Source organism: Passer domesticus, chromosome 9 (assembly GCF_036417665.1).
Source record: "Passer domesticus isolate bPasDom1 chromosome 9, bPasDom1.hap1, whole genome shotgun sequence".
Classification (NCBI taxonomy): Eukaryota; Metazoa; Chordata; class Aves; order Passeriformes; family Passeridae; genus Passer; species Passer domesticus.
In genome coordinates, this window is record NC_087482.1 from 4,162,330 (window position 1) to 4,177,158 (window position 14,829).

The window sequence follows — 14,829 nt, forward strand, 5'->3', positions numbered from 1 at the left end:
GATGTGAATAGACATGGCCAAAGCTGCCCAGGGGCCTGGGGAGCTCTGGGCTGGCTCCTGGTCACTCTCCACACTCTTTCCCTGCCCTCAGCAACATTCCTTGTTGGGGTGGCTGGAGCAGTGTAGGGCCCTGGAACTCTCCCCCTCACACACAGAAGAAATCCTCCCTAAAGCATGGGGGGAAACTGCAGCAGGCAGTGCCACAGCTATCCATCCTGCCCTCCCTCTGTCCCTCCTGCCCTCCTTCTGTGGGGAAACCCCCCAGATCCCAAGGGCAAACAGCCAGGCCCTCTCAGGACACACTGGAGCCTTGCTCTCCCCCTCTGTCCTTTCCCCACCGTGGGCACCCCGTGCAGTCACTCCCAGGTTTCAGGACATGTCTCCCATGGAGGGACCCCAGCAGGACTGCTCAGTGCCCTGAGCCTGCTCGGGATAATTCCCCTGGGCTGTGCTGCTCTAGTCCAGGCTGTGCCCGCACTGCCAAACAGCAGAGAGGGCAGCTCAAGCCGCAGCAGGGCTCAGGCCCAGAGGCACAGCAATTACCTCCTGTGCCTGTGCCTGGCATGGCCTCCCTTCCTGGAGCTGAGGCTGGCATGCAACCACTGCTTCCTCCGGGAAATGCTTCTTTCTCCGCAGGCTCTCCTTTCATTTCTGGAGAATGGAAAAGAGACAGCTGGATCAGATGAAAACATTCCTGACTGGGAATGGGGAAGGGGACAATTTCAGGAGGCATCACTTGTGAAAGGAATGCATAAGGATCAGAAAACACCCAGGATTTTGGGACAACCCAAGGCTGCTTCCTTCCCCAAACAGCCCCAACATCTGATCTGCCTGGACACCAGGAAATTGCAGGGGATCTGAGGGTGGGCATGGCCTGTGGTGCAATTGGGGCTGTCTGCCAGCTGATGCCAAATGCCTTCCTGCAGAGGCTGGGCAGAAGCTGCAGCCAGGCCAGGCTGGCAAACAGCCCTGCAGGGCGTGAAAGCAGCAGCGGGGCAGCGAGGCTGCCATGGATCCCTTCCTGCTGTGCCGGGCACGGCGTGTCCAGATGTGCAGCCAAAGCCCCCGGCTGCTGAGTCCCAGGAGCAGCATGAGGGAAACGCACCCACCTTGTCTTCTCTGCAGACGTTCCTTCAGCATTTGCCACATGATTTCTAATGGGTCCTGGAATTTCCTGCCTGCCATGTCTTTGGTCTTTCCTGACAGAGGACCTTAAGAGAAAGTAGTTCCATTTCCCAGGAATGGACCCCACAAAAGCAGGGCTCAGCCTGAGGGGTCAGCAGGGACACACTACTCACCCCTGCCATGGGAGCTGGCCTTTTGTGCAGCATCCAAGGTAGGAGTTGGTGAGGTCGTCCCTGCAGACACGCCTGTAACACAACAGCCACAGAAGCTTCTGTCACCTGGTTCTTACCAGTCAGTCAAACATTACGCCTTGGTGGGACAGTGAGAACATACCTGCAGAATGCTCAGAGTGCTTCACAACTTCAGAGCGCCAGGCTAATGGAGAATCCTTCCCAGCATCCCAGTCTGGAAGCAAACCAAGATGAGAACTGTTTCCATTGTGTGCCAGGGCTGGCTCTGGCCCTGGGCTGGCGGCAGGGCTCCCGCTCGGGGCTGCTCCTGTGCCTTGGGCCTCTGGGCACTCAGGGCCAGCTCCGCAGCAGCTGCAGCGCCAGGGACGTTGCTGCACCAGTCCCGTTTCCCCGGGGCTCTGAACCAGCTCCAGAGGCCTGGAAGCCGAGGCGCCTCCAGCTTTGGCTGCTGCCGGGCCGGGCAAGGGCAGGCCCTGGGGGAAGAGCTGCTGCCACACAGCCCCGGCCAGGGCTGAGCCCGGCACAGCAATTACCTGCTGTGCCTGTGCCCGTGTCTGCCATCGCCTTCCTTCCTGCAGCAGGGGCTCGCACCGAAGATGGAGCGCTTCCTTCAAGAAATACCACCTTCCACTGAAGCACTATGTCCATCTCTTGACAAAGGAAGGGTGACAGCTGCATCAGATGGGGCTGTTTCCCACTTGGGTGGTGGCATCAGAGGTAATATTTGTGAAATTTATGGAGCAGGAAAATGGCCAGGTTACAGTGGCATGATGAGAGCACTTCCACCTCCAAACAGCCACCCTTTTCCTAATCTGCAGGGCTGGATATAGTGGGGGATCTCAGGGTGTGTTACAGTTTGGGCATGGCCTGTCAGCTGATGCCCAATAACTTCCGGCAGAGGCTGGGCAGAAGCTGCAGCCAGGCCAGGCTGGCAAACAGCCCTGCAGGGCGTGAAAGCAGCAGCGGGGCAGCGAGGCTGCCATGGATCCCTTCCCACTGTGCCGGGCACGGCGTGTCCAGATGTGCAGCCAAAGCCCCCGGCTGCTGACTCCCAGGGGAAGCATGAGGGAAATGCACCCACCTTCTCTTGTCGGCAGGGGTTCCTTCAGCTCTTGCCTCATCTGTTTGGATGGTTCCAGGGATATCTTATCTGTTGTATCTTGGATTTTCCCTGTTGGAGTACCTTAGAGAAAAATATTTCCATTTGCCAGGAATGGATCCCAGAAAAGCAGGGTTCAGCCTGTGGGGTCAGCAGGGACACACTACTCACCCCTGAGATGGGAGCTGGGCTTGAGTGCAGCATCCAAGGTAGCAGCTGGAGAAGCTGGAGAAGTCTTCCCTGTAGACACATCTGTAACACAACAGCCACAGAAGCTTCTGTCACCTGGTGCCTGCCCGCTTGTCTACAATTCTTCCTTGGTGGCACACTGAGAACATACCTGCAGGAGGCTCCAAGGGCTTCAAAACTTTCTTCATCCAAGCTGATGGAGAAGCCTTCCCAGCACCCTCATCTACAATGCAGCACAGATGAGAACATTTTCCAGTGTGTGCTGGGATCTCTTTCTGCCACAGGGAACTGGGCACTGCCAGGGAGTCGGGTAAGGCCATGGGAGCCAGATGTGAATAGACATGGCCAAAGCTGCCCAGGGGCCTGGGGAGCTCTGGGCTGGCTCCTGGTCACTCTCCACACTCTTTCCCTGCCCTCAGCAACATCCCTGGGAGGGGTGGCTGCAGCAGTGCAGGGACCTGGGACTCTCCCCCTCACACACAGAAGAAATCCTCCCTAAAGCATGGGGGAAAACTGCAGCAGGCAGTGCCACAGCTATTCATCCTGCCCTCCCTCTGTCCCTCCTGCCCTCCTTCTGTGGGGAAACCCCCCAGATCCCAAGGGCAAACAGCCAGGCCCTCTCAGGACACACTGCAGCCTTGCTCTCCCCCTCTGTCCTTTCCCCACCGTGGGCACCCCGTGCAGTCACTCCCAGGTTTCAGGACATGTCTCCCATGGAGGGACCCCAGCAGGACTGCTCAGTGCCCTGAGCCTGCTCGGGATAATTCCCCTGGGCTGTGCTGCTCTAGTCCAGGCTGTGCCCGCACTGCCAAACAGCAGAGAGGGCAGCTCAAGCCTCAGCAGGGCTCAGGCCCAGAGGCACAGCAATTACCTCCTGTGCCTGTGCCTGGCATGGCCTCCCTTCCTGGAGCTGAGGCTGGCATGCAACCACTGCTTCCTCCGGGAAATGCTTCTTTCTCCGCAGGCTCTCCTTTCATTTCTGGAGAATGGAAAAGAGACAGCTGGATCAGATGAAAACATTCCTGACTGGGAATGGGGAAGGGGACAATTTCAGGAGGCATCACTTGTGAAAGGAATGCATAAGGATCAGAAAACACCCAGGATTTTGGGACAACCCAAGGCTGCTTCCTTCCCCAAACAGCCCCAACATCTGATCTGCCTGGACACCAGGAAATTGCAGGGCATCTGAGGGTGGGCATGGCCTGTGGTGCAATTGGGGCTGTCTGCCAGCTGATGCCAAATGCCTTCCTGCAGAGGCTGGGCAGAAGCTGCAGCCAGGCCAGGCTGGGAAACAGCCCTGCAGGGCATGAAAGCAGCAGCGGGGCAGCAAGGCTGCCATGGATCCCTTCCTGCTGTGCCGGGCACGACGTGTCCAGATGTGCAGCCAACGCCCCCGGCTGCTGAGTCCCAGGAGCAGCATGAGGGAAATGCACCCACCTTGTCTTCTCTGCAGACGTTCCTTCAGCATTTGCCACATGATTTCTAATGGGTCCTGGAATTTCCTGCCTGCCATGTCTTTGGTCTTTCCTGACAGAGGACCTTAAGAGAAAGTAGTTCCATTTCCCAGGAATGGACCCCACAAAAGCAGGGCTCAGCCTGAGGGGTCAGCAGGGACACACTACTCACCCCTGCCATGGGAGCTGGCCTTTTGTGCAGCATCCAAGGTAGGAGTTGGTGAGGTCGTCCCTGCAGACACGCCTGTAACACAACAGCCACAGAAGCTTCTGTCACCTGGTTCTTACCAGTCAGTCAAACATTACGCCTTGGTGGGACAGTGAGAACATACCTGCAGAATGCTCAGAGTGCTTCACAACTTCAGAGCGCCAGGCTAATGGAGAATCCTTCCCAGCATCCCAGTCTGGAAGCAAACCAAGATGAGAACTGTTTCCATTGTGTGCCAGGGCTGGCTCTGGCCCTGGGCTGGCGGCAGGGCTCCCGCTCGGGGCTGCTCCTGTGCCTTGGGCCTCTGGGCACTCAGGGCCAGCTCCGCAGCAGCTGCAGCGCCAGGGACGTTGCTGCACCAGTCCCGTTTCCCCGGGGCTCTGAACCAGCTCCAGAGGCCTGGAAGCCGAGGCGCCTCCAGCTTTGGCTGCTGCCGGGCCGGGCAAGGGCAGGCCCTGGGAGAAGAGCTGCTGCCACACAGCCCCGGCCAGGGCTGAGCCCGGCACAGCAATTACCTGCTGTGCCTGTGCCCGTGTCTGGCTTTGCCTTCCTTCCTGCAGCAGGGGCTGGCACCGAGGATGGAGTGCTTCCTTCAAGAAATACCACCTTCCACTGAAGCACTATGTCCATCTCATGACAAAGGAAGCGAGACAGCTGCATCAGATGGGGCTGTTTCCCACTTGGGTGGTGGCATCAGAGGTAATATTTGTGAAATTTATGGAGCAGGAAAATGGCCAGGTTACAGTGGCATGATGAGAGCACTTCCACCTCCAAACAGCCACCCTTTTCCTAATCTGCAGGGCTGGATATAGTGGGGGATCTCAGGGTGTGTTACAGTTTGGGCATGGCCTGTCAGCTGATGCCCAATAACTTCCGGCAGAGGCTGGGCAGAAGCTGCAGCCAGGCCAGGCTGGCAAACAGCCCTGCAGGGCGTGAAAGCAGCAGCGGGGCAGCGAGGCTGCCATGGATCCCTTCCTGCTGTGCCGGGCACGGCATGTCCAGATGTGCAGCCAAAGCCCCCGGCTGCTGACTCCCAGGGGAAGCATGAGGGAAATGCACCCACCTTCTCTTGTCTGCAGGGGTTCCTTCAGCTCTTGCCTCATCTGTTTGGATGGTTCCAGGGATATCTTATCTGTTGTATCTTGGATTTTCCCTGTTGGAGTACCTTAGAGAAAAATATTTCCATTTGCCAGGAATGGATCCCAGAAAAGCAGGGTTCAGCCTGTGGGGTCAGCAGGGACACACTACTCACCCCTGAGATGGGAGCTGGGCTTGAGTGCAGCATCCAAGGTAGCAGCTGGAGAAGCTGGAGAAGTCTTCCCTGTAGACACATCTGTAACACAACAGCCACAGAAGCTTCTGTCACCTGGTGCCTGCCCGCTTGTCTACAATTCTTCCTTGGTGGCACACTGAGAACATACCTGCAGGAGGCTCCAAGGGCTTCAAAACTTTCTTCATCCAAGCTGATGGAGAAGCCTTCCCAGCACCCTCATCTACAATGCAGCACAGATGAGAACGTTTTCCAGTGTGTGCTGGGATCTCTTTCTGCCACAGGGAACTGGGCACTGCCAGGGAGTCGGGTAAGGCCATGGGAGCCAGATGTGAATAGACATGGCCAAAGCTGCCCAGGGGCCTGGGGAGCTCTGGGCTGGCTCCTGGTCACTCTCCACACTCTTTCCCTGCCCTCAGCAACATCCCTGGGAGGGGTGGCTGCAGCAGTGCAGGGACCTGGGACTCTCCCCCTCACACACAGAAGAAATCCTCCCTAAAGCATGGGGGAAAACTGCAGCAGGCAGTGCCACAGCTATCCATCCTGCCCTCCCTCTGTCCCTCCTGCCCTCCTTCTGTGGGGAAACCCTCCAGATCCCAAGGGCAAACAGCCAGGCCCTCTCAGGACACACTGCAGCCTTGCTCTCCCCCTCTGTCCTTTCCCCACCGTGGGCACCCCGTGCAGTCACTCCCAGGTTTCAGGACATGTCTCCCATGGAGGGACCCCAGCAGGACTGCTCAGTGCCCTGAGCCTGCTCGGGATAATTCCCCTGGGCTGTGCTGCCCTAGTCCAGGCTGTGCCCGCACTGCCAAACAGCAGAGAGGGCAGCTCAAGCCTCAGCAGGGCTCAGGCCCAGAGGCACAGCAATTACCTCCTGTGCCTGTGCCTGGCATGGCCTCCCTTCCTGGAGCTGAGGCTGGCATGCAACCACTGCTTCCTCCGGGAAATGCTTCTTTCTCCGCAGGCTCTCCTTTCATTTCTGGAGAATGGAAAAGAGACAGCTGGATCAGATGAAAACATTCCTGACTGGGAATGGGGAAGGGGACAATTTCAGGAGGCATCACTTGTGAAAGGAATGCATAAGGATCAGAAAACACCCAGGATTTTGGGACAACCCAAGGCTGCTTCCTTCCCCAAACAGCCCCAACATCTGATCTGCCTGGACACCAGGAAATTGCAGGGCATCTGAGGGTGGGCATGGCCTGTGGTGCAATTGGGGCTGTCTGCCAGCTGATGCCAAATGCCTTCCTGCAGAGGCTGGGCAGAAGCTGCAGCCAGGCCAGGCTGGGAAACAGCCCTGCAGGGCATGAAAGCAGCAGCGGGGCAGCAAGGCTGCCATGGATCCCTTCCTGCTGTGCCGGGCACGACGTGTCCAGATGTGCAGCCAACGCCCCCGGCTGCTGAGTCCCAGGAGCAGCATGAGGGAAATGCACCCACCTTGTCTTCTCTGCAGACGTTCCTTCAGCATTTGCCACATGATTTCTAATGGGTCCTGGAATTTCCTGCCTGCCATGTCTTTGGTCTTTCCTGACAGAGGACCTTAAGAGAAAGTAGTTCCATTTCCCAGGAATGGACCCCACAAAAGCAGGGCTCAGCCTGAGGGGTCAGCAGGGACACACTACTCACCCCTGCCATGGGAGCTGGCCTTTTGTGCAGCATCCAAGGTAGGAGTTGGTGAGGTCGTCCCTGCAGACACGCCTGTAACACAACAGCCACAGAAGCTTCTGTCACCTGGTTCTTACCAGTCAGTCAAACATTACGCCTTGGTGGGACAGTGAGAACATACCTGCAGAATGCTCAGAGTGCTTCACAACTTCAGAGCGCCAGGCTAATGGAGAATCCTTCCCAGCATCCCAGTCTGGAAGCAAACCAAGATGAGAACTGTTTCCATTGTGTGCCAGGGCTGGCTCTGGCCCTGGGCTGGCGGCAGGGCTCCCGCTCGGGGCTGCTCCTGTGCCTTGGGCCTCTGGGCACTCAGGGCCAGCTCCGCAGCAGCTGCAGCGCCAGGGACGTTGCTGCACCAGTCCCGTTTCCCCGGGGCTCTGAACCAGCTCCAGAGGCCTGGAAGCCGAGGCGCCTCCAGCTTTGGCTGCTGCCGGGCCGGGCAAGGGCAGGCCCTGGGAGAAGAGCTGCTGCCACACAGCCCCGGCCAGGGCTGAGCCCGGCACAGCAATTACCTGCTGTGCCTGTGCCCGTGTCTGGCTTTGCCTTCCTTCCTGCAGCAGGGGCTGGCACCGAGGATGGAGTGCTTCCTTCAAGAAATACCACCTTCCACTGAAGCACTATGTCCATCTCATGACAAAGGAAGCGAGACAGCTGCATCAGATGGGGCTGTTTCCCACTTGGGTGGTGGCATCAGAGGTAATATTTGTGAAATTTATGGAGCAGGAAAATGGCCAGGTTACAGTGGCATGATGAGAGCACTTCCACCTCCAAACAGCCACCCTTTTCCTAATCTGCAGGGCTGGATATAGTGGGGGATCTCAGGGTGTGTTACAGTTTGGGCATGGCCTGTCAGCTGATGCCCAATAACTTCCGGCAGAGGCTGGGCAGAAGCTGCAGCCAGGCCAGGCTGGCAAACAGCCCTGCAGGGCGTGAAAGCAGCAGCGGGGCAGCGAGGCTGCCATGGATCCCTTCCTGCTGTGCCGGGCACGGCATGTCCAGATGTGCAGCCAAAGCCCCCGGCTGCTGACTCCCAGGGGAAGCATGAGGGAAATGCACCCACCTTCTCTTGTCTGCAGGGGTTCCTTCAGCTCTTGCCTCATCTGTTTGGATGGTTCCAGGGATATCTTATCTGTTGTATCTTGGATTTTCCCTGTTGGAGTACCTTAGAGAAAAATATTTCCATTTCCCAGGAATGGATCCCAGAAAAGCAGGGTTCAGCCTGTGGGGTCAGCAGGGACACACTACTCACCCCTGAGATGGGAGCTGGGCTTGAGTGCAGCATCCAAGGTAGCAGCTGGAGAAGCTGGAGAAGTCTTCCCTGTAGACACATCTGTAACACAACAGCCACAGAAGCTTCTGTCACCTGGTGCCTGCCCGCTTGTCTACAATTCTTCCTTGGTGGCACACTGAGAACATACCTGCAGGAGGCTCCAAGGGCTTCAAAACTTTCTTCATCCAAGCTGATGGAGAAGCCTTCCCAGCACCCTCATCTACAATGCAGCACAGATGAGAACGTTTTCCAGTGTGTGCTGGGATCTCTTTCTGCCACAGGGAACTGGGCACTGCCAGGGAGTCGGGTAAGGCCATGGGAGCCAGATGTGAATAGACATGGCCAAAGCTGCCCAGGGGCCTGGGGAGCTCTGGGCTGGCTCCTGGTCACTCTCCACACTCTTTCCCTGCCCTCAGCAACATCCCTGGGAGGGGTGGCTGCAGCAGTGCAGGGACCTGGGACTCTCCCCCTCACACACAGAAGAAATCCTCCCTAAAGCATGGGGGAAAACTGCAGCAGGCAGTGCCACAGCTATCCATCCTGCCCTCCCTCTGTCCCTCCTGCCCTCCTTCTGTGGGGAAACCCCCCAGATCCCAAGGGCAAACAGCCAGGCCCTCTCAGGACACACTGCAGCCTTGCTCTCCCCCTCTGTCCTTTCCCCACCGTGGGCACCCCGTGCAGTCACTCCCAGGTTTCAGGACATGTCTCCCATGGAGGGACCCCAGCAGGACTGCTCAGTGCCCTGAGCCTGCTCGGGATAATTCCCCTGGGCTGTGCTGCCCTAGTCCAGGCTGTGCCCGCACTGCCAAACAGCAGAGAGGGCAGCTCAAGCCTCAGCAGGGCTCAGGCCCAGAGGCACAGCAATTACCTCCTGTGCCTGTGCCTGGCATGGCCTCCCTTCCTGGAGCTGAGGCTGGCATGCAACCACTGCTTCCTCCGGGAAATGCTTCTTTCTCCGCAGGCTCTCCTTTCATTTCTGGAGAATGGAAAAGAGACAGCTGGATCAGATGAAAACATTCCTGACTGGGAATGGGGAAGGGGACAATTTCAGGAGGCATCACTTGTGAAAGGAATGCATAAGGATCAGAAAACACCCAGGATTTTGGGACAACCCAAGGCTGCTTCCTTCCCCAAACAGCCCCAACATCTGATCTGCCTGGACACCAGGAAATTGCAGGGCATCTGAGGGTGGGCATGGCCTGTGGTGCAATTGGGGCTGTCTGCCAGCTGATGCCAAATGCCTTCCTGCAGAGGCTGGGCAGAAGCTGCAGCCAGGCCAGGCTGGGAAACAGCCCTGCAGGGCATGAAAGCAGCAGCGGGGCAGCAAGGCTGCCATGGATCCCTTCCTGCTGTGCCGGGCACGACGTGTCCAGATGTGCAGCCAACGCCCCCGGCTGCTGAGTCCCAGGAGCAGCATGAGGGAAATGCACCCACCTTGTCTTCTCTGCAGACGTTCCTTCAGCATTTGCCACATGATTTCTAATGGGTCCTGGAATTTCCTGCCTGCCATGTCTTTGGTCTTTCCTGACAGAGGACCTTAAGAGAAAGTAGTTCCATTTCCCAGGAATGGACCCCACAAAAGCAGGGCTCAGCCTGAGGGGTCAGCAGGGACACACTACTCACCCCTGCCATGGGAGCTGGCCTTTTGTGCAGCATCCAAGGTAGGAGTTGGTGAGGTCGTCCCTGCAGACACGCCTGTAACACAACAGCCACAGAAGCTTCTGTCACCTGGTTCTTACCAGTCAGTCAAACATTACGCCTTGGTGGGACAGTGAGAACATACCTGCAGAATGCTCAGAGTGCTTCACAACTTCAGAGCGCCAGGCTAATGGAGAATCCTTCCCAGCATCCCAGTCTGGAAGCAAACCAAGATGAGAACTGTTTCCATTGTGTGCCAGGGCTGGCTCTGGCCCTGGGCTGGCGGCAGGGCTCCCGCTCTGGGCTGCTCCTGTGCCTTGGGCCTCTGGGCACTCAGGGCCAGCTCCGCAGCAGCTGCAGCGCCAGGGACGTTGCTGCACCAGTCCCGTTTCCCCGGGGCTCTGAACCAGCTCCAGAGGCCTGGAAGCCGAGGCGCCTCCAGCTTTGGCTGCTGCCGGGCCGGGCAAGGGCAGGCCCTGGGAGAAGAGCTGCTGCCACACAGCCCCGGCCAGGGCTGAGCCCGGCACAGCAATTACCTGCTGTGCCTGTGCCCGTGTCTGGCTTTGCCTTCCTTCCTGCAGCAGGGGCTGGCACCGAGGATGGAGTGCTTCCTTCAAGAAATACCACCTTCCACTGAAGCACTATGTCCATCTCTTGACAAAGGAAGGGAGACAGCTGCATCAGATGGGGCTGTTTCCCACTTGGGTGGTGGCATCAGAGGTAATATTTGTGAAATTTATGGAGCAGGAAAATGGCCAGGTTACAGTGGCATGATGAGAGCACTTCCACCTCCAAACAGCCACCCTTTTCCTAATCTGCAGGGCTGGATATAGTGGGGGATCTCAGGGTGTGTTACAGTTTGGGCATGGCCTGTCAGCTGATGCCCAATAACTTCCGGCAGAGGCTGGGCAGAAGCTGCAGCCAGGCCAGGCTGGCAAACAGCCCTGCAGGGCGTGAAAGCAGCAGCGGGGCAGCAAGGCTGCCATGGATCCCTTCCCACTGTGCCGGGCATGGCGTGTCCAGATGTGCAGCCAAAGCCCCCGGCTGCTGAGTCCCAGGGGAAGCATGAGGGAAATGCACCCACCTTCTCTTGTCTGCAGGGGTTCCTTCAGCTCTTGCCTCATCTGTTTGGATGGTTCCAGGGATATCTTATCTGTTGTATCTTGGATTTTCCCTGTTGGAGTACCTTAGAGAAAAATATTTCCATTTGCCAGGAATGGATCCCAGAAAAGCAGGGTTCAGCCTGTGGGGTCAGCAGGGACACACTACTCACCCCTGAGATGGGAGCTGGGCTTGAGTGCAGCATCCAAGGTAGCAGCTGGAGAAGCTGGAGAAGTCTTCCCTGTAGACACATCTGTAACACAACAGCCACAGAAGCTTCTGTCACCTGGTGCCTGCCCGCTTGTCTACAATTCTTCCTTGGTGGCACACTGAGAACATACCTGCAGGAGGCTCCAAGGGCTTCAAAACTTTCTTCATCCAAGCTGATGGAGAAGCCTTCCCAGCACCCTCATCTACAATGCAGCACAGATGAGAACGTTTTCCAGTGTGTGCTGGGATCTCTTTCTGCCACAGGGAACTGGGCACTGCCAGGGAGTCGGGTAAGGCCATGGGAGCCAGATGTGAATAGACATGGCCAAAGCTGCCCAGGGGCCTGGGGAGCTCTGGGCTGGCTCCTGGTCACTCTCCACACTCTTTCCCTGCCCTCAGCAACATCCCTGGGAGGGGTGGCTGCAGCAGTGCAGGGACCTGGGACTCTCCCCCTCACACACAGAAGAAATCCTCCCTAAAGCATGGGGGAAAACTGCAGCAGGCAGTGCCACAGCTATCCATCCTGCCCTCCCTCTGTCCCTCCTGCCCTCCTTCTGTGGGGAAACCCCCCAGATCCCAAGGGCAAACAGCCAGGCCCTCTCAGGACACACTGCAGCCTTGCTCTCCCCCTCTGTCCTTTCCCCACCGTGGGCACCCCGTGCAGTCACTCCCAGGTTTCAGGACATGTCTCCCATGGAGGGACCCCAGCAGGACTGCTCAGTGCCCTGAGCCTGCTCGGGATAATTCCCCTGGGCTGTGCTGCCCTAGTCCAGGCTGTGCCCGCACTGCCAAACAGCAGAGAGGGCAGCTCAAGCCTCAGCAGGGCTCAGGCCCAGAGGCACAGCAATTACCTCCTGTGCCTGTGCCTGGCATGGCCTCCCTTCCTGGAGCTGAGGCTGGCATGCAACCACTGCTTCCTCCGGGAAATGCTTCTTTCTCCGCAGGCTCTCCTTTCATTTCTGGAGAATGGAAAAGAGACAGCTGGATCAGATGAAAACATTCCTGACTGGGAATGGGGAAGGGGACAATTTCAGGAGGCATCACTTGTGAAAGGAATGCATAAGGATCAGAAAACACCCAGGATTTTGGGACAACCCAAGGCTGCTTCCTTCCCCAAACAGCCCCAACATCTGATCTGCCTGGACACCAGGAAATTGCAGGGGATCTGAGGGTGGGCATGGCCTGTGGTGCAATTGGGGCTGTCTGCCAGCTGATGCCAAATGCCTTCCTGCAGAGGCTGGGCAGAAGCTGCAGCCAGGCCAGGCTGGGAAACAGCCCTGCAGGGCGTGAAAGCAGCAGCGGGGCAGCGAGGCTGCCATGGATCCCTTCCTGCTGTGCCGGGCACGGCGTGTCCAGATGTGCAGCCAAAGCCCCCGGCTGCTGACTCCCAGGAGCAGCATGAGGGAAATGCACCCACCTTGTCTTCTCTGCAGACGTTCCTTCAGCATATGCCACGTGATTTCTAATGGGTCCTGGAATTTCCTGCCTGCCATGTCTTTGGTCTTTCCTGACAGAGGACCTTAAGAGAAAGTAGTTCCATTTCCCAGGAATGGACCCCACAAAAGCAGGGCTCAGCCTGAGGGGTCAGCAGGGACACACTACTCACCCCTGCCATGGGAGCTGGCCATTTGTGCAGCATCCAAGGTAGGAGTTGGTGAGGTCGTCCCTGCAGACACGCCTGTAACACAACAGCCACAGAAGCTTCTGTCACCTGGTTCTTACCAGTCAGTCAAACATTACGCCTTGGTGGGACAGTGAGAACATACCTGCAGAATGCTCAGAGTGCTTCACAACTTCAGAGCGCCAGGCTAATGGAGAATCCTTCCCAGCATCCCAGTCTGGAAGCAAACCAAGATGAGAACTGTTTCCATTGTGTGCCAGGGCTGGCTCTGGCCCTGGGCTGGCGGCAGGGCTCCCGCTCGGGGCTGCTCCTGTGCCTTGGGCCTCTGGGCACTCAGGGCCAGCTCCGCAGCAGCTGCAGCGCCAGGGACGTTGCTGCACCAGTCCCGTTTCCCCGGGGCTCTGAACCAGCTCCAGAGGCCTGGAAGCCGAGGCGCCTCCAGCTTTGGCTGCTGCCGGGCCGGGCAAGGGCAGGCCCTGGGGGAAGAGCTGCTGCCACACAGCCCCGGCCAGGCCTGAGCCCGGCACAGCAATTACCTGCTGTGCCTGTGCCCGTGTCTGGCTTTGCCTTCCTTCCTGCAGCAGGGGCTGGCACCGAGGATGGAGTGCTTCCTTCAAGAAATACCACCTTCCACTGAAGCACTATGTCCATCTCTTGACAAAGGAAGGGAGACAGCTGCATCAGATGGGGCTGTTTCCCACTTGGGTGGTGGCATCAGAGGTAATATTTGTGAAATTTATGGAGCAGGAAAATGGCCAGGTTACAGTGGCATGATGAGAGCACTTCCACCTCCAAACAGCCACCCTTTTCCTAATCTGCAGGGCTGGATATAGTGGGGGATCTCAGGGTGTGTTACAGTTTGGGCATGGCCTGTCAGCTGATGCCCAATAACTTCCGGCAGAGGCTGGGCAGAAGCTGCAGCCAGGCCAGGCTGGGAAACAGCCCTGCAGCGCGTGAAAGCAGCAGCGGGGCAGCAAGGCTGCCATGCATCCCTTCCCGCTGTGCCGGGCACGGCGTGTCCAGATGTGCAGCCAAAGCCCCCGGCTGCTGAGTCCCAGGGGAAGCATGAGGGAAATGCACCCACCTTCTCTTGTCTGCAGGGGTTCCTTCAGCTCTTGCCTCATCTGTTTGGATGGTTCCAGGGATATCTTATCTGTTGTATCTTGGATTTTCCCTGTTGGAGTACCTTAGAGAAAAATATTTCCATTTCCCAGGAATGGATCCCAGAAAAGCAGGGTTCAGCCTGTGGGGTCAGCAGGGACACACTACTCACCCCTGAGATGGGAGCTGGGCTTGAGTGCAGCATCCAAGGTAGCAGCTGGAGAAGCTGGAGAAGTCTTCCCTGTAGACACATCTGTAACACAACAGCCACAGAAGCTTCTGTCACCTGGTGCCTGCCCGCTTGTCTACAATTCTTCCTTGGTGGCACACTGAGAACATACCTGCAGGAGGCTCCAAGGGCTTCAAAACTTTATTCATCCAAGCTGATGGAGAAGCCTTCCCAGCACCCTCATCTACAATGCAGCACAGATGAGAACATTTTCCAGGGTGTGCTGGGATCTCTTTCTGCCACAGGGAACTGGGCACTGCCAGGGAGTCGGGTAAGGCCATGGGAGCCAGATGTGAATAGACATGGCCAAAGCTGCCCAGGGGCCTGGGGAGCTCTGGGCTGGCTCCTGGTCACTCTCCACACTCTTTCCCTGCCCTCAGCAACATCCCTGGGAGGGGTGGCTGCAGCAGTGCAGGGACCTGGGACTCTCCTCCTCACACACAGAAGAAATCCTCCCT

At 57.7% G+C, this 14,829-nt stretch overlaps 1 protein-coding gene across 1 annotated transcript in view; it reads right to left on the bottom strand.

Moving 5' to 3' along the window:
• The window catches only part of LOC135307549 (serine/threonine-protein kinase PAK 1-like), a 437,852-nt gene that overhangs the window by 181,128 nt on the left and 241,895 nt on the right, over window positions 1-14,829 (bottom strand). The gene's annotated exons all lie outside the window — the stretch shown is intronic.